Source organism: Pezoporus wallicus, unplaced genomic scaffold, assembly GCF_028554395.1.
Source record: "Pezoporus wallicus isolate ANWC-B61680 ecotype Strahan unplaced genomic scaffold, APGP_CSIRO_Pwel_v1 contig_8475, whole genome shotgun sequence".
In the NCBI taxonomy this organism is placed as follows: domain Eukaryota; kingdom Metazoa; phylum Chordata; class Aves; order Psittaciformes; family Psittacidae; genus Pezoporus; species Pezoporus wallicus.
In genome coordinates, this window is record NW_026642487.1 from 48087 (window position 1) to 71558 (window position 23472).

Sequence of the window (23472 nt, forward strand, 5' to 3'; positions counted from 1 at the left end):
ACTTATTACCATTTTAAGCACAAGCCACCCTTCTCCCCCACCAACATGAGCCTTGAATTCTGGGTCTCTGAAGACTTGGAGGATTAATATACTGCAAAAGCTCTTTTTAGCTACAGATAAAAGGCACCTAAATCCCAGTACAGGTTTTAAAGAATAGTACTTATCTTAAACTCCACCTACACAAAAACATGTACACAAAGAAGTCCCTACATATTCTATCCTAGCCTTTTTCAGCACTTTCAGGAGGCTTTAAGTAATGCTCAGATGATGACCATAGCCCCTAAATATTTAGTCTTGTCCTTGTTTGTTTTTTCACCAGTTGAAGCACTACTATAGTTACACACAACTTACCTAAATAGCAAGTCTGCTTTCTAAGAACTAATACCACATGGATTTTTTCAGGCAGACATAAGTTCACTTTACATGCCAACCTCCAAGAAACAAGGCAACTACTACTAAGTGCATGCTGAATGCTAGCTGACATTTGTGACTTTTGGTCAGCTAAAATCACGGGCACAGTTAAATTGTATCTACTTGTACATTGTCATGGTTTAGGCCCACCTAACAGTTGTCAGAATACCAACTCTGTCAGTGTTGGCAACAAACCTGCATTCTCATAAGAAAAAAAAAGTCATTCTTTGGAGACTAGAAATATTTCTCATTGATTCATCTAGTGGTTGAAGAGTAAAATCCATACAGGATTTAGCCAGTAAATAAAGAAATCTACTTTTTAGCAAAACATTTTCCCCAGATATGCACAACTTAATGTAAATCCATCACTCAAGTCCTACACCTGTTCCTTCCTTATTTGATTTCTCTCACTGCTTCTGCATCTGGCCTAAAGTAACATTAAGAAGGCTGATGCATGTAATTACTATTTTTGCACCACTTGTTCCTCATTTTTTTCCCCACAGGATCTGAAACATGAAATATTTTTCTTAGGTCTAGAAGGGTCTCTTCAGAATCACATTTTTCAAATTATAAGGAAAGTTTCCTATAAACATCCATAGATCCCTTGGCTTCAACATAATGCCCAGAAACTAGCATCTGCTGAGTCCCAGGTGTTTTAGCACCTGTCAGGGTAACACCTTGTCAATCCCACTCTCCTATCTCAATTGCATGGTGGGGTTTGTTGCTGTGCTGGTTTTGGTGGGTTTGGGGTTTGTTGTTAAGTATCCTTTATCTATGTATCCAGTATATGACTGGAGTCAAATCAATAGCCCTGATGCATTACAGTACAACTACAAAGCAGTTTAACATGAATTACTAACTTAATCAGAGCACCAATATTAGCTCTTTTGAAGATTACAGTACACTACAACACTATACAGAAAGGTGATGGGAAAATTAAACACCTCTGAGATTTACTACTAAAATTCCTCACAGGTTTTTCCAAGATTGTTTAATGCAAAATACATTAAACATGGAATTCTCAACAATAAGAAAGCAGAACTACAAGAAAACAAACCGCTGAACCAGTGAACAAGAGGTTTGATACAATTACATAAAAATTAAAATGCTGATCTACAGATTTTTACATTATGTGTTATTAGAAGCATGTACTGATGTTGAGACCAACTTGTTGAAGCACATAAGCAAAGTGTATCTCTTAAGAGGCAGGTCTGGTATAAAAGGTGCTTTCACTTCAATAGCAACATGCGCATGCATACAATATACAAAGTCCATCAAGACTGACAGAAGAAAAAATAAGAGAATAAAGCAAGAACTAAAACTTAAAACCTGTTCCTTTCAGACAAGGACATACAAAGACAAAAATTACCCTTCGATCTCAGCATCTCCGATCGGGTTCCCAGAATACCAACATCAATTAGTAATACAGAGACTAAAATCATGCCCAAACCACTGATTATTAGGGCTATTAGGAATATTAGGGATATTAGAAATAATACTTGCCTCTGTGTGTGTGTCCTGGGTTCAGCAGTAGCAGTCATTTTTCTCCTTCTTAGTAGCTGGTGCAGTGCTGTGGTTTTGACTTCAGCCTGAGAACAGTGCTGATAACACTGATGTTTTTAGTTGTTGCTAAGTCATGTTTACTCTGACCAAGGACTTTGTGAGTCTCATGATCTGCCAGGGAGGAGGGGAAGCTGGGAGGAAGCAGAGACAGGACACCTGACCCAAACTAACCAAAGAAGTATTCCATACCACAGCACGTCATTCCCAAGATGCAGAACTGGGGACAGTTACCCAGAAGAGCTATATCACTGCTTGGTTGGGCTGGATATCAGTCGGCGGGTGATGCGCGGTTGTGTTCTATTCCCTTGTTATTTCCCTAATCATTATTATTATTGGTGACAGCAGTAGTGGTTTGTGTTATACCTTGGACTGGACTGTTCTTATCTCAACCTGTGGGAATTACATTCGTTCAATTCTCCTCCCCATCCCTCTGAGAGCGGGGGGAGGAAGAAGGGGGGACAGTGAGACAGAGACTGCGTGGTCTGATTTATGGCTGGGCTTAAACCACGACAACAACTCATGGAATTCTGAGAGACAAACATGCAAAAAGAGTATTTTTCCCCATACATATCACTTGAACAGTGGTTTGAGACCCACAAACGGTTTTCTTTTGAGTCAGGGCTTCAGAGAAGTACCAACAGGGCAGATCCACTATCTGCGTAAGTGCTGTTATCCACTGTCGTGTTTTAAGCCCAGGCAGTAAATCAGAATCATGCAGTCTACTCCCCCCCCGCCCCGCCCCCCTTTTCTCCCCACTACTCCCAGAGGGATGGGAAGGAGAATTGAAAGAATGTAACTCCCACAGGTTGAGATAAAAACAGTTTAGTAACAAAGGTATAACACAAATCATTACTGCTACCACCAATAATAATAATGATAAGGGTAATAACAAGGGAAGAGGATACAATACCACCCGCCAGCCGATACTCAGCCCGACCCAGCAGAGAATTCGCCCTTCCAGGTAACTCTCAGTTTACTCTCCTGGGCATGACGTGCTGTGGTATGGAATAGCTCTTTGGCTGGTTTGGGTCAAGTGTCCTGTCTTTGCTTCCTCTGGGCCTCCCCTCCTCCCTGGCAGAACATGAGACTCAGAAAGTCCTTGGCCAGACTAAACATTTGAGCAGTAACTAAGAACATCGGTGTTATCAGCGCTGTTCCCAGGCTGAAAGTCAAAACCACAGCACTGCACCATCTACTAGGAAGGAGAAAAATGACTGCTACTGCTGAACCCAGGATGCACACACACACACAGAGGTATCATTCCTTAGTCCATGGACCATCCCTATAAAGCTTGCTGAATCCATTCTGTCCATGATGTCAGGCTCCATCTCTCGTAACAGTCTTGCAGGGCAGGAAAGACCATGTGTAGTGCTGGATTGTTGCCTGCTGATGACACTGCCGAACTCCTCTGGTTACTGCTGAGCTCATCTGGTTTCATCATTCTTAGTTGGGGTGATGACTGGAGGAAAGTCAGGGTCAGTTGATGGTGAACAGTTTCATGGAGGACAGTTCTGCTGCTGCTGGCTTTTCCAATAACTTCATTCTCTGCTAATGATCATGACAACACATGCCTTATTTTCAAAGCCCAGAGTGGTGAAGATGGGCACCTAACTAACGGGTTATAAAAGTGTCAGAGCCCATCTGTATGTTGCATCTCTGCCCTGAAGGCCTGAAGTGTCATGGGCCCACCGGGCCAAAAACAATTCACCTTTATGTTGCCAATCTTAGCAGCTTTATCCATTTGTTGGTTGTTCTGGTGTTCCTCAGTGGCCCAACTCTTGGGTACGTGAGCGTCTACATGGTGTACCTTCACCACCAGGTTCTGCACTCCAGCACTAATATCATGCCACAATGCAGCAGCCCAGATGGGTTTACCTCTGTGTTTCCAGTTGCTCTGATTCCATTGCTGTAACCACCCACACAAAGCATTTGTTACTATCCATGAATCAGTATATAAATCAGTACTATCCATTTTTCTCCATTTACTTCTTGTATAAAGGGATTAGTATTCCTTACCATAGGAGTTGAAGTGAAATCAGCTCTTCCACCCCGTCTTGGAAGCTGCTCACCAAAGACTGGAGCAGCAACCTCCTTGGGAGAATCATCATTGACAGTTTTTTTCCTTTTCAGTTCATGCACCCATTCCTCCAGATCCGAGGTGGATTTTCCATCCCACTTCCTCATGTTTTTTCCATGATCCTGCAGGTAAAACCATAGGGTGATCCATGGCATGTGCCTCCTCCATCTTCCTTCTCAGGCAACAGGGCACCTTCTTTTAATAGTCAAAACGTGGGTTGGTACATGTGGGGAGCTGGATAAATCATCTCTCAGTTGCTTGACCTCCTTGGACAGTTTTTCCAAAGCTGAAATGATTGAAGGGGTGAGCTACTCTTCCATCTCCCAGAGCTGATGACTCACTTCATCCAGTTTTGGTGCCGCTGCCTCACTCCAGGTCGTTGATGCCAATGAGTGGGCATATGATGATGGTGCACTCCGTGTAAGCTTCCGCCACATGGGTCGTGTACATTCGACTTTATCTGGATCTGCAGAGCATTCTGGCATCTGGCCTGCGATACATCATCTCTAGAATGGCTGATTCCTTCAGGGACTGGAGGCCATTCTTCATCATGGTCCAATTGCTTGGGCAACACACAACATCATCCTTGTAGGGATGCTCTTCCTTTACAGCTGCCAGAAGCCACCTCCAGAGGCTGAGGACTCATTTCTCTTTTGCAATCACTTTGTGAATCATCCCCTTCCCTAGCAAGTGATCCCAGCTGCTTGGCTTGACTACCTTCTAAGTTCATGACTTTCAGCCCCACTGTCCCATCATCAGAGCAACCAGGTGACCATGTGCTCACCTGGAAGACAGCTGAAATCTTTTCACATTTTCTACAGCTCAGTCAACATCAGAGATTGCAAAGTTACCTCTTCCTCTTTGTCTTGTACTAGCTCCTCTTGTTCAGATTTCACTCCCTCTAGTTTGTGCACCAAGTCTTCACCTTCCTTCACTGCACAAGATTTTCATGCCTTTCATTTGCTTTTCTTCTTGCTTATAGGAGTGATTGATACTGGCATGGTCTGACCCTTTGGTTGAGCTGCAGTGTCTTTCACTGGAGTGGCTGCAGTGTCTGTTGTCAGGGTTTGAGTGGCTGCTGTGTTTGTTGCTGGAGTTAGGATAGCTGCTGTGCTTGGGGTTTTAGTAGCTGCGCTGCCTGTTGCTTTGCCATCAGATCCAGACACATCTTTTTCCTGCGCCTTACAGTACAGGGCTATATAGGCGTAGGCCAAGCACCAGCACGTAGCAGCGAGTTGCCCCTCTCTGGTATTGCCAGCATGACAGCACACATTGTTTAAGTGTTCTGATAATTCTTCCAGATTCCGCATTTGTTCAGGAGTAAAACTCCAAAGCACTGGAGGGTCCAGCTGGCCTTGTAGTTTACCAATATGATCCCACACACCCTGCCACTCATGACTGTCCAGCCTCAGGGAAGATCTCTTGGGTAGTATTCTTAAATAGTCATTTAACCTTAGACAAGACCTGAGCCCAACCCTGCTTAGTTTCGGAGACTGGACAAGATGGTGTTCTCAGGGTGGTCACAACATAAGTAAAACATAGAGAGCATATGCAGCAACAAGCTGGTTCTCAGCAAAAGGAGCAGGGTGCTTTCAAGGGCATTGAAGGGATATTCAAGATCTTTACCTTTTCCAGAATCTACTCCTACTGCAAACAGCCTGGTGGGGGAACAGAGAGTGTGAGGGAATATCTCCTCTATAGGTTGAGCCCCCAAGAACAAAAAGTATAGAGGTGATGACCACACTGAGAACACATACCAGCCCAGTTTCATGAGCAATGCATCTATTGCCTTACAGGTCATTACCAGGAAGTACAGCGAAACGAGAACCTTAGCCCAGGCCCCAAAGCCAACAAAAGTTAAAAAAGCAAATACTGGCTGCAAGTAAAGTACAACATGCTGATACTCTGGGATGGTGTGCAACATCTCCAAAAGCAAACAAATCAGCACTGTGACAAGTGACCTTTAATCCGAAATAATGAATGATTATCACCAATAAGGTCAGACACACTCTGGTCAGATCTTTTGTTATCTCAACCCTTCGTGCTACACATTAGACACCAAAAAAACCTGTCATGGTTTAAGCCCAGACAGTAACTCAGAATCAAGCAGCTGCTCGCTCACCACCCCCCACCCCCCCCCCCCACCTTCTTCTGGAAGGATGGGGAGGAGAATCAAAAGAATGTACCTCCCATGGGTTGAGATAAGAACAGTCCAGTAACTAAGGTGTAATACAAAACCACTACTGCTACCACCAATAATAATAAGGGAAATAACAAGGGGAGAGAATATAAAACTAAAAAGGTAAAGGAAAAAGGAACAATAAAAACAAGTGATGCATAATACAATTGCTCACCACCCACCAACCAACACCCAGCCCGACCTGAGCAGGGATCTAGACCTTCCAGATAACTACCCCCAGTTTATATACTGGGCATGACATGCTGTGGTATGGAATACCCCTTTGGCTACTTTGGGTGAGGTGCCTCTGCTTCCTCCTGGCTTCTTGTGCCCCTCCTCACTGGCAGAGCATGAGACTGAAAACATCCTTGATTGGAGTAAGCATTACATAGCAACAAGTAAAAACATCAGTGTGTTATCAGCAGACTTCTCAGGCTGAAGTCAAAAAAACAGCATTGCACCAGCTACTAGGAAGGAGAAAAATAACTATTACAGCCAAACCCAGGACACTATGTGTTTGCTCACTTACAAAGCTCTGAATCAGTACAAAGTGACTGTAGCTACCTATAGCACATAGAACATTTGCTATCAGTACTAAATGATTTGGAGAATGCAGGTTTCCTTTAGGTTACCATGTAATGCAGTCTTAATGGAAAAAATGTTCCTCTCTGTAACCAAAATAATTAGCCCTTGAAATTGTCTGACAGAGGCATCTGTCCCTCTCCTTACCACACCTAGGTCACAGCCTTTTGTACTAGAAGTTTGGTCTCAGTAGGCTTTAACACTTGAGTCTTGAAGGTCAAACACTGACCCCTATATGTAGGGCTCCCACCAAAATGTGGCCAGGACTGAAAGCTTTAGGCAGCCCTACTCACCCCAGGCCTCTGTGCTTTCTCCCTCCCCAAGCTCAGACCCTAACCCTAGACACTAAACCACTGCTTTTAAATTAGGCTATGTTTATCACATAAGTAAGGCAAATTGTATACTAGACTTTGGTCTGCTAGTTCTATATCCAACATTGAGCTTGCACACTTGTTCAATAATTTCGAAGAGCACCCACTTGCTCAGTGTTGCAGAATGACTCTTAGAGCAGAACCATAGAGTTCTGGAGGACTGTGCAAGCAAGGCAGGGGGTGGCCCCCACAGGTAGGCAGAGACCGGACCTGGGAGGAGAATGTGGAGGAAGCTGTGGGAGGCTAACCAATACTGTTGTGCCAATAAGGAGTGGCTGAATACCACTCCTATATATGTGTGAACTGCGTCACAAATAAACTAGAAGTTGCTTATCACCCATATTGGGTTGGCCTGTCTGCTTCTCCTCGCCGCATACAAATGGCGCCCGAACAGGGACGCGGACTACAGGGCCCTGGTTGCTGGGGACCCGGATTACAGGGCCCCGACTAGCGGGGACCCGGATACAGGGCCCCGGCCGACGGGGACCCGGATACAGGGCCCTGACTAGCGGGGACCCGGGATACAGGGCCCCTGCCGACGGGGACCCGGATACAGGGCCCCGACTAGCGGGGACCCAGGATACAGGGCCCCGGTCGACGGGGACCCGGAACGGCGAGTGAGCGGCGCCGGCGGCAGCGGCCGGGAAGCGCGGGCAATGCTGCTGCGGTGACGTGACGGATCTGGGTGCTTGGACTAACCGAAAGGAATCCGCCGCTGGGGCGAACCAGACACTGCTGCGTCGGGAGGCCGATCCGGAGACCGAGGTTACAGGACGACCCAGAAGAAGACGATCCGGAAAAGGCTGGCCATGAAAATGGACCGAGAGGTAGCCCTGGACTTATTACAGTGCTTCTTATAAAAGCAGGGAATTGAGCCTGAGACTCTAAAGCACCTAGCAGGTCTACTGGCTTTAAGGAAGGCTAAGGGATTTTTTTTGCAGATCCTAATACAATATTTGAGGAGAGTGAGTGGCGAAAGTTTGGTGATGAACTATTTGACTCAGTGCTTAATGATTATAAAAAGGCAAAGAAACTCGGTAAACCACGGAGAGAAGTAATAAACTGTATAAAAAGATACAAGGCAGAAAAGAAAACTGCCGCGGTAGCAACGGAGAAACTAGGAACAGACGTCCCCGGTCGGTTGAAACCGGGGGAAGATTACAACTCGTTTCCCCCAACTCGCGGGAGCACAGGGTTTCCCACACCCCCCCGCCCCCCCCCTTCCTTTTCTCCCCCTCCATCAGAAGGTGCCGCGGAGGAGGTGTAACCCCCTGCTCCCCCACCACCCCAGTTCCGAAAGTAGGGACTTTGAAAAGGACAGAGAAAGTATATTAGAAGGGATACGTAAGATAAATGTCGAGGAATCCGAAAGAAAGAGGGCGGTGCCTCGGCGCCGGATCGATTGCGGCGCCACTTTGAAGCACGCAGTAGAAAATAGGGATCATGCGCGAGCGGGAGATTTAAAGGAACCGCGAGCCTCTCCAACCCACTACGCCCTAGAGTGAAAAAATTTTTAACTCAGTCAGGGAGGAGCCAGGTCTGCAGATGGCTACATACCGAACGAGAGACATCTGATAAGAACGAAACAGCTGCGAGCAACGGAGACCCCGAGTTCGGCGCAGGATCAGCCCCCGAATCCCCTGAATCCGAGCCAGATTTATATCCTCTGCTTCCAGACCCCGACTCTTTGTCTCCCGGGTGGGTCTGCTCAGACTTACTGGCCCTGGAGACGCTCAGTTGTAACAATGGGTAACCAAAGATGTGAATCGTTACTGGTGAATTTTCTGCAATGGGCATCTCTGCATATCCTGTGTTTACTACACAGCAGGGGGCTAAAGAGTGGGAAGCTCTTGATCTCAAAATAGTTAAGGAGGCCTGACAAACAGTGACCACGTATGCGTTAAAATCATCTTATACTCAAGCTGTATATGATTTTTTCTTGCAATTGACAGGGGGAGCCCATACAGTTTCTCTGTGATACTCATGTACTAGAAGTTGGTAAATATAAGTATGTCCAGGTTTCTATCAACCCTTGGAGACCTTTGTAGATACTGCTGGCCACTTCTTCCAGCACAGGCTGGCCACCTGTGTCAGAATGAGTGTGCATTTGGGTCAGTATAAAAGCCCAAGCCTCATACTATGTGGGGGAGGCAGAGCCTCTGCGGGGACGCCTGCCACCTTGCACTGCAATGATGCTTCTCGGAGCTGGTTTGCTGTTAGTCTCCACAGGGTCCTTGTGCCACGTTCTGTACGTGGGACTGTAGTGGGAATAATGATAGCTTTGGCAGGGACAAAAAAAAAAAAAGAAGAGGGGAGAGAGTAATGATGTTACATTTAACTTTAACCTGTCTATTTCTGAAGAACTGATAACCTGGGGGAGGGGGTATATTTGTGTCCTCCTGCCTACAGGTCCATGGTGACTGCCTGCAAAGTTTGTCAAGCCTTCCCATGAGCTGGACAGATGAATGGATAAACCTGATGCCTCAGCTACAGGAGCTGACCGTGATTACCCCAAGCAGAATGAGATAGAGGAAGAGAAAAACAAATGACTGCAAAACATCACTTGGGGGCAACTGAAAAGTAACATCCTGAATATGTGTGCTTGTAAAGTAGCTATTATTAGAGGTTGTGATTTTGTGTATAAAACCACCTGTATTTACTAGCTAGTTACTAATAAGAAACTGCACCTTGTATTGTATAGATTTGTCACTTGTAAAAGAGATGTTAGAGTATGGAAATTTGCAGTAGCTGCTAGAAAAATATAAGGCAAAAGCTAGAAAAATTTTAATACAATGGTAGTGTTATAAAGCAGGTGAAGGAACAAATTAAGAGGGGGGGAGAATTCCACTGGTAAGAAATTTCTTTGGCTGGTCCCTCACTGTCATCAGCATCTTCAACTGCTGCTGCACCCTGTAATAGTTACTCTGCTAATGTAAATTTGTGTGTGCCTTGCTGTAGTAGTGACTTGTCACTGGATGAAGCAGGTGAAACTCTGCATTGACAACAAGGTGCAAGGACTGAGGCTGACCAAATGCCTGCTACCACAATCAAGGGCAAGACTGGGTTGGCTTCTGTGTTTGCCACTAAGAAGAACCTTTAGCTCTGCTGCTGGCTGCAACCCAGCAGGCGTGGAGCCGTGGGGACACATGCCATGCCAGACCTTGATGTGAAGGAACAGAGAGCTATACAGCCTGTTATCAGAGAGCCATACAGCAGAAAAAAGGGGCAGATCCAGCAGCCTCTAGTTGGCATATGTTGGAGATATAATCTAGCCCAGATCCCCTGCTCAAGTAGGATCACCCAAACCATATATAAAACAAAAGGGGGGAGATGTGGAGACAGTGTTCTCACAGGAGAATGCATAATTGGTACATAAACTTTGAATAGTCCTGAAAGATACAGCAAGGCCATGAGAGGCTTGAAGAAGCTTAAGCAAGCAAGATAAGAGGCTGGAATTCACCAAGTTAATGAGAACTGTGGACTGTTGGCAAGCTTTCAAGGTTGAGTTCTCACACCTGTGTTTAACCAATTATATGTTAGTCACCAAGGGTCTTCAAAACATGTATCCAATCATAATATGCCAAATCACTGTAAGTGCTTCAGCTCAACTGAGCAGACTGGGTTGCTGAGTTGCTAAGCAGACAATTCTACATCGAAGGCAATTCCTGATTTGTTTTAATGTTGACTCTGTAAGACATGCAACACTGCAGAACCTTTTGTTGTTGGAACAGGGACATGGATGTGAAGAGTTTGATGGAATGTGTTGTATGAGTCTCTCTGATTATGCTAATTCGATGCACGCACAGCTGAGAACCCTGGCTCAGCTTACCCAGCAATAGTAAATGAGCAATATCCTAAGAATAACTAGATGGTTGTCTTCATGGGGCATTACAGGTTGAGTCAAATACTGCTGTTTGAAGTATTGCACTTATGTATCATTGTTAGGTTAATCATCGTAGCTATTAGACTTGCTTATAGTTGTGTGATAAAACAGGTGAACAGAATAACCCATAATGCCTTGCTTGCACAAAGAAAAAGGGGGGAATTGTTGCAGAATGACTCTAAGAGCAGAACCATAGAGTTCTGGAGGACTGTGCAAGCAAGGCAGGGGGTGGCCCCCACAGGTAGCCAGAAACTGGACCTGGGAGGAGAATGTGGAGGAAGCTGAGGGGGTGTCGTGGTTTAAACCCAGTCAGGTAACTTGTTCACTCACTCCCAGTGAGCGGTGCCGAGCTGACAACAATCGAGGTCCGTGTCCGTCCCCCCCCCCCCCCCCCCCCCCGCACCGGGGCTCTCCCCTTCCCCACTCCCGGAGGAACAGGGAGGAGGATCGAGAGAGTGCAACTCCTACGGGTTGAGACAAGAACAGTCCAGCAACAAATCACCACCGCTACTATCAGCTAAAACAATAAGGGAAAATAACAAGGGAAGAGAATACGATACCACCAGCCAAGAAAACGAGTTCCACCCGGAAGCCCCTGTCCTTCCGGGTAACTCCCAGTTACCCCCCCACCCCGGGCATGATGTGCTGTGGTATGGAATACCTCCCCGGCCAGCCCAGGTCAGGCGCCCCGTCTCTGCTTCCTCACAGCTTCCCCTCCTCCCTGGCAGAGCATGAGCCTCACAGAGTCCTTGGTCAGGGTAAACATCACTTAGCAACAACCGAAAACATCGGCTTCACCAACACTGTTCTCAAGCTACAAGTCAAAACACAGCACTGCACCAGTTAACACAAAGGAAAAACATGACTGCTACTGCTGAACCCAGGACATTATCCACCCCTTATTCCATACCATTCACGTCGTGCTCAGATCCCACATTTTCAATACACCATCGCTCTCCCACATATATACATCCATATACATACAGACCAAGAGGAAAAAATCATTTTCTTAGTGCATGGACCAATCCCTATAATGCTGCCGAGTCCATTCGGTCCATGATGTTCCAAGTTCATTCTCTGTTGGGATGATGGCTGGAGGGAAGTCAGGGCCAGTCGCTGGTGACCTGGAGACATCTAGATGATGGGCTATAAAAGCATTACACAGCAGGCAACAGCATACAATTGAGTTCACTGGCTGTTTTCCCCTAAAATCAAATCCCCTTGAGGTATACATCGGACTTCCCCATCTTCCCGTATTACCCTCCAAGTATATCCAGGTCCCTGAGCAAAAGCAATCCCACGAGTGGGTTTGCCTTTACCTGAAGCAGGAATAACCCAGACTGTCTTCCCCAGCAAATTCTTCATATGCACCACGGGAACTTTGTCCCCCTCTACAATATGTAAAAGTTCTGACTGGGCTGGGCCGGCCCTGTTGGCAGATCCTCTGGTGTTGACCAACCAGGTGGCCTTTGGTAAGTGTGTATCCCAATGCTTGAAAGTTCCTCCACCCATCGCTCTCAGTGTAGTTTTTAACAGCCCATTGTACCGTTCGATTTTCCCAGAGGCTGGTGCATGGTAGGGGATGTGATATACCCACTCAATGCCATGCTCTTTGGCCCAAATCTCTATAAGGTTATTCCGGAAATGAGTCCCATTGTCTGACTCAATTCTCTCTGTTTCTCAAGGCCCAGGATGGTGTTCCGGGCAGTGGCATGGGGCACAGCGTATGTTTCCAGCCACCCGGTGGTTGCTTCCACCATTGTAAGCACATGGCGCTTGCCTTGGCGGGTTGGTGGCAGTGTGATATAGTCAATCTGCCAGGCCTCCCCATATTTATACTTCAACCATCGTCCTCCATACCAAAGAGGCTTTAACCGCTTGGCTTGTTTAATTGCAGCACATGTTTCACACTCATGAATAACCTGGGCAATAGTGTCCATTGTTAAGTCCACCCCTCGATCACGGGCCCATCTATATGTTGCATCTCTGCCCTGATGGCCTGAAGTGTCATGGGCCCACCGGGCCAAAAATAATTCACCTTTATGTTGCCAATCTAAGTCCATCTGAGCCACTTCAATCTTAGCCGCTTTATCCACTTGTTGGTTGTTCTGGTGTTCCTCAGTGGCCCGACTCTTGGGTACATGGGCATCTACATGACGTACCTTCACCACCAGGTTCTGCACCCTGGCAGCAATATCTTTCCACAGTGCAGCAGCCCAGATGGGTTTACCTCTGCGTTGCCAGTTGCTCTGCTTCCATTGCTTCAACCACCCCCACAGGGCATTTGCCACCATCCATGAGTCAGTATAGAGATAAAGTACTGGCCACTTTTCTCGTTCAGCAATGTCCAGGGCCAGCTGGATGGCTTTCACCTCGGCAAATTGACTCGATTCACCCTCTCCGTCAGCAGTTTCTGCAACTTGTCGTCCAGGACTCCATACAGCTGCCTTCCATCTCTGATGCTTTCCCACAATACGGCAAGAGCCATCAGTAAACAAGGCATACTGCTTTTCACTTTCTGACAGTTTATTATATGGTGGGGCCTCTTCAGCACGCACCACCTCCTCCTCTGGTGACATTCCGAAATCTTTGCCCTCTGGCCAGTCCATGATGACTTCTAGAATGCCTGGACGACTGGGATTTCCTATTCGAGTTCGTTGTGTAATTAGTGCAGCCCATTTACTCCATGTAGCATCAGTTGCATGATGTGTAGAGGAGACCCTGCCTTTGAACATCCAGCCCAGCACGGGCAGCCGGGGTGCCAGGAGGAGCTGTGCTTCAGTGCCAATCACTTCCAAAGCAGCTCGAACCCCTTCATAGGCTGCCAGTATCTCTTTCTCAGTTGGGGTATAGCTGGCCTCAGATCCTTTATATCCCCGACTCCAAAAGCCGAGGGGTCGACCTCGAGTCTCCCCTGGAGCTTTCTGCCAGAGGCTCCAGGTAGGACCGTTCTCCCCAGCTGCAGTGTACAGTACATTTTTTACATCTGGTCCGGTCCGGACTGGTCCAAGGGCTACTGCATGAACTATCTCTCGTTTAATTTGCTCAAAGGCTTGTTGCTGCTCAGGGCCCCATTTAAAATCATTCTTCTTCTGGGTCACATGATAGAGAGGGCTTACAATCGAACTGTAATTTGGGATGTGCATTCTCCAGAACCCCACTGCACCCAAGAAAGCTTGCGTTTCTTTCTTATTAGTTGGTGGAGACATTGCTGTTATCTTGTTGATCACATCTGTGGGGATCTGTCTACGTCCATCTTGCCATTTTATTCCCAAAAATTGAATCTCCTGTGCAAGTCCCTTGACCTTACTCCGTTTTATGGCAAAACCGGCTTTCAGCAGGATTTGGATTATTTTCCTCCCTTTCTCAAAGACTTCTTCTGCTGTATCGCCCCACACAATAATGTCATCAATGTATTGCAGGTGTTCTGGTGCTTGCCCCTGTTCCAGTGCAGTCTGGATCAGTCCATTGCAAATGGTGGGGCTGTGTTTCCACCCCTGGGGCAGTCGGTTCCAAGTGAACTGGACACCCCTCCAAGTAAAAGCAAACTGTGGCCTGCACTCTGCTGCCAAAGGAATTGAGAAAAATTCTTTGGCAATATCAATCGTGGCATACCACTTGGCTGCCTTTGACTCTAGTTCATACTGAAGTTCTAGCATGTCCGGTACGGCAGCACTCAATGGTGGTGTGACTTCATTCAGGCCACGATAGTCTACTGTTAGTCTCCATTCTCCATTAGACTTTCGCACTGGCCATATGGGGCTATTGAAGGGTGAGCGGGTCCTGCTGATCACCCCCTGACTCTCCAGTCTACGGATCAACTGATGGATGGGAATCAGGGAGTCTCGGTTGGTGCGATATTGCCGCCGGTGCACTGTTGTGGTCGCAATTGGCACTTGTTGTTCTTCAACTTTCAGCAACCCCACAGCAGAGGGATCTTCTGAGAGACCAGGCAAGGTGGACAGCTGCTCAATTTCCTCAGTCTCCAAAGCAGCAATACCAAAAGCCCACCGGTACCCTTTTGGGTCTTTGAAGTACCCTCTCTTGAGGTAGTCTATGCCGAGAATGCATGGAGCCTCTGGACCAGTCACAATAGGGTGCTTTTGCCATTCCCTCCCAGTCAGGCTGATTTCAGCCTCCAGCACAGTCAACTCTTGGGATCCTCCTGTTACTCCAGTAATATAGATGGGTTCCACCCCTTGACAGCTTGATGGCATCAGGGTACACTGTGCACCGGTATCTACTAGAGCCTTATACTTCTGTGGGACTGATGTGCCAGGCCATCTGATCCACACAGTCCAGTAAATCCGATTGTCCTACCTCCACCTGGCTGGAGGCAGGGCCCCTCTAATGGTCGTCACAGCATTGGACACTTAAGTCGTGTTGAAAGGGATTATTCTTCATTATCACAGGAGCTGGAGTAAAATCAGCTCTTCCACTCCATCTGGGAAACTGCTCACCAGAGACTGAAGCCGTAGCTCTCATGGGATGATCAGTCTTGGCCCTTGCTCCCCTCTTCAGTTCACTCACCCGTTCCTCCAAAGCTGAAGTAGGTTTTCCATCCCACTTTGTCATGTCTTCTCCGTGATCCAGCAGGTAAAACCATAGGGTACCCCGTGGCGTATTCCTACTGTATCTCCTCTCTTGAACAATAGGACGCCTTTTGTTAATAGCTGAGACGTGTGTTGGTACACGTGAGGAGCTGGATAAATCAGATAGATCGTCCCTCAATTGTTTGAGGTCCTGGGACAGTTTTTTCACAGCTGAGATGATGGAAGAGGTGAGATTGTCTTCGAACTCTCGGAGTTTATGAACCATTTCATCCACTGTTAGTGGTACTATGTCATTCCAGGTCACTGTTGCCAATGAATGGGCATATGATGACGGTGCATTCCGTGTAAGTTTTCGCCACATGGGTCGTGTACATTCAACTTCATCTGGATCTATAGGTGTATCCCCGTTATTCGGCTTGATGTGATAGATCATCTCTACGATGGCTGATTCCCTCAGAGACTGGATGCCTTTGTCTATAGTAGTCCACTTGGCCGAACGACTCGTAACATCGTCCTTGTACGGAAATCTTTCTTTCACAGCTGCCAAGAGCCTCCTCCAAAGGCTGAGGGACTTTTTCTCTCTTGCAATTGCTTTGTCAATTCCCCCTTCTCTAGCAAGTGATCCCAGCTGCTTGGCTTCTGTACCTTCTAGTTCGTGACCATCGGCCCCATTGTTCCAGCATCAGAGTAACCAGGTGATGATGTGCTCCCCTGGTTGACGGGTAAAATCTTTTCGCATATTCCGCAGCTCGGTTGAGGTCCGAGGTCGAGAAGTTACCTCTTCTTCTTCTTCTTCGTCATGTGATGATGACTCCTGATCAGATTCTGGACCGGGTGGTGAATTCATTGGTTCTTCATCTCGCTTCACCCTGTTTGCCTCCTTTTTGCTTGTTCTCTTGCGTACAGGGGCAACTGGTATTGGTACGAATTGGTCCTCTGGTTTGGCTGCAGTGATTATCACTGTGGTTTGAGTAGCGACTGTACTTGTTGCTGGGGGTGGTGTAGCTACCGTGCTTGGAGCTGGGGTAACCGCGCTGTCTGTTGCAGTTGAAGTTTGAGCAGCTGCTGTACTTGCCACTGGGGTAGCTGCGCAGTTCATTGCAGCCAAAGTTTGAGTAGCGACTGTCACTTTGCCCTCAAATCCGCCGACATTCTTTTCCTTTTGAAGGTGCTGGATAGTGTTGAACAAGGCCCTGTAAGCATAGGCCAAGCCCCAGCACGTTGCCGTGATTTGTCCATCTCTGGTATGGCCAGAATGACCACACACCTCATTTAAGTGTTTTACTAATTCTTCTGGATTTTGCAGTTGTTCGGTGTTGAAATTCCAAAATACTGGAGGGGCCCACTGACCTAGATACTTGCCCATACTGTCCCACACACCCTGCCACTCATGGCTGTCCAGCCTCTGGGAAAATCTCTTGGTCCTCCTACATCGTCGTTTGACCCCAGACAAGACCCAAACCTGAATCTGCTTAACTCTTGAAATCAGTAGTGGGCAAAACACATTCTGTATGCGTGTTAGCATGGTGATTCCCTTCACCATCAGCAAACAAGTCTCAACAGCATTAAAAGGCCATTCAAACAATTCAAAACTCTCAAATGTAAATGGTCTGGGGGGACGACTAGGAGGGTAAAAGGATGTCTCCTTCACAGGTTGAGCACCTGAGAAGGAGAAAAAAGATGTGTAATTGCTAAGCACCTCCATCATATACCTCCCAAAGTATAAAGGTGGTGACCACACTGGGAACATAAGCCAGATAAGTTTCATGATCAATGATTCTATTGTATTACAAGTCATTACCATAAAGTACAATGGGATAAAAACCTTAGCCCAGGCCCCACACTTGATAAACACTAACACAGCAAATACCGGCTCTGAGTAAGTTACAACATTCTGAAGCTGCGATATCAAGAGAAACAACTCTGAGAGCCAATAAATCAGCATTGTGACGAGTGACTATTAATCCGGACAGATCTGTCGTTATCTCATCCCCTCGTGCCCCACGTTGGGCGCCAAAAAGAACTGTCGTGGTTTAAACCCAGTCAGGTAACTTGTTCACTCACTCCCAGTGAGTGGTGCCGAGCTGACAACAATCGAGGTCCGTGTCCGTCTCCCGTCCCCCCCCCCGCACCGGGGCTCTCCCCTTCCCCGCTCCCGGAGGAACGGGGAGGAGGATCGAGAGAGTGCAACTCCTACGGGTTGAGATAAGAACAGTTTAGTAACTAAGGTATAACACAAATCACTACTGCTACCACCAATGATAAGGGAAAATAACAAGGGAAGAGAATACGATACCACCAGCCAAGAAAACGAGTTCCACCCGGAAGCCCCTGTCCTTCCGGGTAACTCCCAGTTACCCCCCACCCCGGGCATGATGTGCTGTGGTATGGAATACCTCCCCGGCCAGCCCGGGTCAGGCGCCCCGTCTCTGCTTCCTCACAGCTTCCCCTCCTCCCTGGCAGAGCATGAGCCTCACAGAGTCCTTGGTCAGGGTAAACATCACTTAGCAACAACCTAAAACATCGGCTTCACCAACACTGTTCTCAAGCTAGAAGTCAAAACACAGCACTGCACCAGTTAACACAAAGGAAAAACATGACTGCTACTGCTGAACCCAGGACACTAACCAATACTGTTGTGCCAAGAAGGAGTGGCTGAATACAACTCCTATATATGTGTGAACTGCGTCACAAATAAACTAGAAGTTGCTTATCACCCATATTGGGTTGGCCTGTCTGCTTCTCCTCGCCGCTTACAGCTCAGTTTGATCCTCACTTATCATTACTCTGGGATCCAAATTCAGTATCAAGGAGAGGGGATGTATACTGACCTGATACCCCTGGACAAAACTAAGTATCTCCTTCATTCCTGTGTTATATGGCAAGCTCTGTATATGAACCAATGCTCCAGGCTGGGGCAGAATCGGAGGGTGGGTAGCAGTGACAGCAGCAGCAGCAACAGCTCCTGGAGGAGCTGCAAGATACCCCACTGTGGTGGGGGATACTAGAGGACTGAAAGAGAGGCGAAGTTATTATGAAATTAACTGGGTTTAATACTTGAAATAGGCAAAGATGAAAATAATTTAAATTTGAGAATAAGCAAAAAAATCATGGAAAACCAAGCAGCCCTGATGTGGACTGCTTTGGGGACTTTTTAAAATTTTTCTTCAGCATCTGATAATTAATTTTTGATAAGGGAGGCAAAGGAAAACAGCTAACATTTGTAGTTGAAGACAAAGTGGCATTTGTTAGTTCACAGGGGAGGAGAAAAATAGTAACTGCAGATAACTTGTTCTAAGATTGTTAATAACACCATAAAGAAAAAAAGTGGGGAGAAGAAGGAAAATCGTAGTATAAAAAGTAGGCAAGGGCTCAAATCTAGTACTTCCGAGCCACAAAATGATGGGCAAAGTAGCAGCTCTGGTCAGGGCCCACCTTGCAATTTACCAGATACTCAGGCTAGTATCAGAAGCCTAAGAGCTATCAACAAACAAGCTATTTCCCCAAGTACTGGACTTCAGTGAGCAATATTGATACCATCTGTGGGAAGGGAAAAACATGGAGATTATCTGCTTTGCCTAAACACGTAAAGTGTTCTTTAATCTCACTGGTATAAGAAATCAAACCTAGTACACACCTATGATGAGTCTTTCAGTATGGAAACAGTATTGTAAGTACAAGAACAAAGTGAGGGTAGAGGCATGTATTGACACAGCTTCTCATTTGTCCAAGAAACAGAACCACCTTGACAACACTGCTCCGGTGCCAAACACACTTAAATATTAGACCAACATTATCATGAAATTCAAACAGAACCCACAGAAAAGCCAAACTTCATTACAAGGCCACAGAGAACTGGTTAAAATGGCTACTGCCTCTGCTGATGAACATCAAGTTCCCAGGATTATCTGCACCAGAAGAACAAGTTTAAGAGCTGTTCACAGGTGACCACCAAGATGAAATGTGAAGAGAAGCAGTTAAATCTAGGGATTACCTGGGATAGTAAGCTGTGTAATTCATATAAAGCTGAGCAGCCTGAGCTGAGTAGTAGTTAACAGTTGGAGAAGCAGCTGCAGAAGCTTGGGGAGTCCTGGTGGCTGGTAAAAGGGCTTGCGACTGGTAAAGCGTCACCTCTGCTGGGATCACAGCTGCTGCCTGGAAAGCAGCATAAGCTGGTGGAGAAAGACCTAAAAACAAATGATGACACAGCAACAAAAAAAGGATCAGAATAGAGATCTCTGCTATAGCAATTATTCATCATAATGTGATTAATACCATCTGGATGTGATTAATGAACACTTGTGCAAAGACTGTAGCCTCTCCCCTGGATACCCCTGCTACATCACCATGAATGACAATAGGGGCATTCAAAATGAGCACAGCTCCTAGAGCCAAACAGTTCATATGTAAATGGAAAGTAGGGAACCGCACCTATTTAAAGACAGCATAAAGCTGTGTGCATAGAGAAAGCAGGCATGCATACCAATATACCCTCTGTTCTTTCTAACAGAAGTTGTACTTTGTGGGAAGAAGTACCATAAGATTTAGCTACACATGGACATCCACAACTGCTGGCACCAGGATCCTCATGTGTAAGCCTCCTACAACTTCAGAAAGTATTCATAGGACCTATAAAATGGAAAAAAATATCCCACTAGATCACTAGTCTGATGCATTCTGATGAGCAAAGTGTTCAGATACAAATCAGGTGTAAGTTTGGCTTGGCATGCAGTCAAATTCTTTTTATATACTATATTTGGCAGTTTTTTGCTGTTTTTCAAGTATATATCAGTACTTGCTTTGTGATTTGGTATTGAAATTAATTAAAATGGTAAAGAGCCATTATAGTGCCACAATAAGGTCCACTGTAATCTAAAATAAAAAAACATCCAACATCACCACTATGTTCTGTTAGCATATCATGCCAGTGGGTGCTTTCCTTCAAAAGTAAGCTCAAGGAGTACCTTCTCAATGCTCTAAGGCAAGACAGCAAGAGCACTCATCAGCACCTAGAATACAGAATTTCTCCCCCTTTTAAAAAATCCCTCTAATTCCAAGTAGGTTTCACTACAGGCAAGTCCACTGCAGAACTCAAAAGAACAGTACACCCACAAAAAGCAAAGTGTGAGACAATTTCACTGGCAAGGCCTTATTGCCCTCTACTCATCACCAAAAATACAATAAAAATGCATCTGATCAGTCCCATTATTGCCCAAAGGGAACAATTTCAATCTCAGCATGTATACAGATGGATGATTATTGATCATGGCAAAACCCAAGTCAACAGATAAAATGCCATGTCATAGGTCCAGATGTAGCAGTCATTTTTCTCCTTAATAGCTGGTGCAGTGCTGTGTTTTGAACTTTAGCCTGAGAAGAACGCTGATAACACACCAATGTTTTTAGTTATTGCTAAGTAATGTTTACTCCGATGAAGGATTTTTCAGTCTCATGCTCTGCCAGTGAAGAGGGGCATTGGAAGCCAGGAAGAAGCAGAGACAGGACACCTGACCTAAACTAGCCAAAGGGGTATTCCATACCCCAGCACATCATGCCCAGTATATAAACTGGGGAGAGTTACCTAGAAGGCCCAGATCCCTGCTCAGGTCGTGTTTGGTATTGGCCAGCGGGTGGTGAGCAATTGTATTCTCTCCCCTTGTTATTCACCTTATCATTATTATTATTGGTGGTAGCAGTAGTGGCTTTGTGTTATACCTTAGTTACTGGACTGTTCTTATCTCAACTTGTGGGATTTAAATTCTTTTGATTCTCCTCCCCACACCTCTGGGAGTGGGGGGAGGAAGAAGGGGGGGAGTGAGTGAACAGCTGCATGGTTCCGAGTTACAGGCTAGGCTTAAACAACAACAGGCCACAAAGCTTCAGCACCTACCACATTTCAGCCTTTAGCAGCAAAGAGCTGAAGAATTGGAGACTTACATGGTAACTTAACACGGATAAGCCACTCTGATTTAAAGTGCCACCCATTAAAACAAAGTTCATCTCCTCTCCTGAACACTGGAATACTTCCACATAACTGTCCTTCAACACTTTTTGTGACATTTCTGAGCTACCATAAAGGCTTTGTCAGCAGATTTCATTTGGATAAAAGCATCACTTGATAGTCAACTATCACCTATGGGAGGGGGGAAATAATCATAAGTCAATCTGTTATTAAAACAGCTAGGAAACAAGAAATGCAGAAAGGACAAAGATCAAATGCCTACTAACAATCTGTATTGTTCTTCCTCACCTGGCACCAGTGACTAATAACTCAACACTTATTTTTAGGAGCAGAAAGGCAAGACTCACATAACCAGCAGCCAGTTAACGCAACACTACTTTCCATCTTCTTCAGGAAGAGAGTAATTTAGCATGGAGACAAAGTTTGGAGCCCTCTAATTCAAAAGCTGTTCAAAGCAGAGCTAATTTTCAAGTTTTACATCAGGACACTCATGGTTTTCTCCATTTGAAATCTGGACAGCCCCAGGGGTTAAGATTCCACAGCATCTCTGGGAACCTGTTCTGGTGCGTAACTAATTTCCATTTCTGATTATGTCATTTTCTTTCCTTTTCACCCAATTGGAATTTTCCTTTATGCAGGTTATTAACGCTGTCTCTTATTCTGTAATGATTTACGGAACAGAACTTCATAACTCACAGAGTTATAAAGCAGGTATGTTTATTGCGGTGCTGGGTGCGAGAGGAATCGCTCCTCCTAACTCGCACACCAAGAGCTCAACAAGCTGGATATTTATTATACACAAACATACATATTCATTAGGTTCCCGAGAGTTCAGCAGGGATATTATAATTAGTTTAGGTACTTATTATCATAAGTCTCCTCCCTTTTGGCGCTTGCGCACTGCCCTCCAATGGTCATGGGCAGGGGTCTTCAAGATGAAGTAAGCAGTCTTCCTCATGGTGCACTTTTCACCCTTGGCACAGTTTCCCCAGCTGGCAACCTCAAGTCTTATAGAAACTAGTTGAAACAAATTTCTGTCAGACATTCATCTTCTTGAGGGAAAAGGGTCTCTGATTTTAAACAATGTGTTTTGGCTACCTATTCTATTCTGGCTTATAGTTTAACTAGCAAGAACAAGAACATACCTGTTCCCTATTTTAAGTTAAGACAACGTATAGTTTGAAGAAAACTCTTAACTCTTTTCTTAGTCCGTTACTATTCCTTGCATCAGTAAGATGTAGGAAGAGTCCGACTTCACATTCTTCTCGCTACTTTCTAGGTAATATACAATAGTATAAAAATCCAGACCTGCTTTAGTGAAGTCTGTAACTACAGGAGACTGATTTTAAGGTTTGATTTTCTGTGACCTGACAGACATTGCTGTATATATAGAATATTAACAACTTTCTTAACAAAACCACAAAACAACTATAGTATCTCATTTAACACCTCAATATTTCTGTGGCTAATGAAGCTCATTTTTAAACACAAGACAACATGGAAAACTTGTCTTTCTTTAAAGCCTGGTAAGTGTCTAATCAAGTTAGAAGTTAGAAAAACTTCATTTTTCCACAGATACCACCCAAACAACCCTGTTATCACTGAGTAGAAACCCTCAAGCTGACAGAGCAGCTATGCTACCTTAACATGAGACATTTCTGCCTTGTGTATTTCCAGCATTTGCCTGAAACTTAAGGGACTATTTAAGACAGCCTCCAGGATAAAGCTATCCTTAAAGAAAGAGCTTCATCCTCCCCAGTCTTATTCATGCATATATAGGAAGAAAAGCAAGTGTGTATGTAAAAGGGGAAAAGAAATGAGGAAAAGACACAAACAGAACACAGTATTATCTCAAGGCTACAGAAGACCTAAAAGCACAGTCAATAACAGG

General features: G+C 45.6%; 1 pseudogene; it reads right to left on the reverse strand.

The window, feature by feature from the left end:
- The window catches only part of LOC130610633 (epithelial splicing regulatory protein 2-like), a 44502-nt pseudogene that overhangs the window by 13514 nt on the left and 7516 nt on the right, over nt 1-23472 (reverse strand).